Raw genomic sequence first — 2,225 nt, 5'->3', positions numbered from 1 at the left:
GATGTGTGACTTGATGTGACTGTTCCTGAAGTATGCAGACCTGGGAGATGTTCAATGTCATAGCTTTGGCCTTTTCATGTTTCTCTTGGTCTTCTTTGTTCTAACTTGGGCACCAGATGGTTTTGTCCTTTTCATTTTATTGGGCTCACAAAAATACACAAGTTAGCATCTTCTGACACCAAGGACCGCTTAGCATCGCTTCAGCTTGGCCTCGGGCTAAACCAATACTTATTATAGTATTTTGAGAGATTGGAATTGGCTTATAAAAATACATTCATGGTGAATGCAGTCTTTAACGTGGCGTGAAAGTAGTTTAAGCCTGGGATGATTGTTAGACTGATGCCGAATTATTTGACTTATGTTCCAAAGAGCACAGTGATGGGCGCAGGTTTCAGTGTGGTGCAGTAGGGGGCGCCATTTAACACTTAAAATGGAACCTTCAAATACCAAGAATGGAAATACTTAATGATTTCTTTTTCCCCTCGTCCATGCCGCCCCCTGGAAAATTCCGCCCTGGGCGACCGCCCATGTCGCCCATATCAAAAACCGCCACTGTGGGGGAGACATCTGAACACACAGTTAGATTTCACATGGTTTCAGGTTAAAGGCTCCTGATTGGCTGACGGTGCTCAGGAAGTGTTGCTGCAGCGCCCCCTGTTCTCTGTGAGGGAACTGCAGCCTTTTCTCTTTTCTTTTCACTTCGATTTGATTAAACACTCAGAAACACAAGTTTAAGCCTGATTTTCTTTTATCCTTGTCCTCCGTCGGCAGAAAGAACACTATTTACATCCGAGTGTGTATTTATGTCCTCACTGGGTCCATATGTTTCCACTGAACTGATGAGGCGTTTTCCAGCTGAGGGATCTTCATCACCTAAACCCTAATATGTCCTAAAATGGGCAAATGGGTCCGACTAGCAAGCCTGTTGAAAAAGCACAATCCTGTGGTCCTGCCGCAGAAGACCCAACAATCCCCTCTGTCTGTTTCCGTGATATTTTGTTATGATTTCCCCAAAAACAATTTTAGGTACTGTACATCTGAGCAGACGGGAAATCAAGTGAGCACCAGATGACGTGGTACAGGAGGGGCAGGGAGGGCTGTACCATGTCATCTGGTGATCACCTGATGAACTGTCCAGTTTGTTTTTAAAATGGCCTCAAACAGGCAGTTGTGTTGCGGTTCCCTGAGGTGGACAGCCTCCTACATGAAGCTCATTTTTCACAATAAAAGTCCCGAGGCCGGACCTACAGCTATCGCTGCACTCGCTCGTCCTGTAATGAAGTTCTCAGTGGTTCCAGTAAAGGTTTGTGGTCCTTCACTGCAGACGACTGAACATCCTTCTCCTGCCTGTTTGGCTGACTGATGCTGTCTTTCAGATCCGCAGTGTCCCTAAGAGGCCTCGCAGTGAACAAAGCGTGTTTTATCAGAAACCACCGTCTGCATGGGAGAAAGAGAGAGAGAGGGGCCTCCTCAGAGTTTGGTGTAGGGTCAGTTTTAATGGCTCCGCCCACTTGAGCAGGTGAGCACCATGGTCCTCTGAAAAGGTTCATGAGTTGGAATAATTGGAGTTCAGAGTTTGCCTTAAAAGCAGTGAATGGATTTGGACAGTGATTGGGATTCCTGACTTTGAGCTCATTGATGGTTTAGTTTTCTGTCCCGTGGGATTATTCTGCTAACCTCCAGTTTGTACTTAAGCTCAGATTGACAGTTTGATCTCATTTGGCTGTGTGTTCAGCTTCAGCATTAACGCTGAGTAAGTCCGCCAAGCCTGTCGACGGATTTTAAACACCGTCATTTCTGATTGAAGAACATTTTAATTAAGGATTTGGTTAAAGAAACAAAATGTGTGTGTGTGTTTTTTTTTACAAACTTAAATAAAACAAAAACTTTTATGAGTAAATTGGTGAGTTTTTCCATTTTAAACTGTCAAAAAGTAAAGCTTTGTTCCAATGCCTTCTAGTGTTCATCTGGTTGACTGTTTTCCTGAACTGTTATAGCAGAAAGGACTCAGTGTTTGGTTACACAGAAAAGCTGAGAAAAATGGAAGAATTTAAATATGTACTAAATTATTATGTGGATTTTCCTAAATTATTATGTGGATTTTCCTGAATTCTACAGCCCTATTGCTGCCCCCTCACAGTTTGTGAAAACATCCGTCCAGTCTTCCCACCTGGAGGAAGGAAGACCTCAAAATAAAACATGAGAAGACGGAGGCTTTTATTGTG

Source organism: Oryzias latipes, chromosome 9, assembly GCF_053564925.1.
Source record: "Oryzias latipes strain Hd-rR chromosome 9, Olatipes_Hd-rR_3.1".
In the NCBI taxonomy this organism is placed as follows: domain Eukaryota; kingdom Metazoa; phylum Chordata; class Actinopteri; order Beloniformes; family Adrianichthyidae; genus Oryzias; species Oryzias latipes.
The sequence above is the reverse complement of the archived record's forward strand: the minus strand, read 5'-3'. Positions refer to the sequence as shown.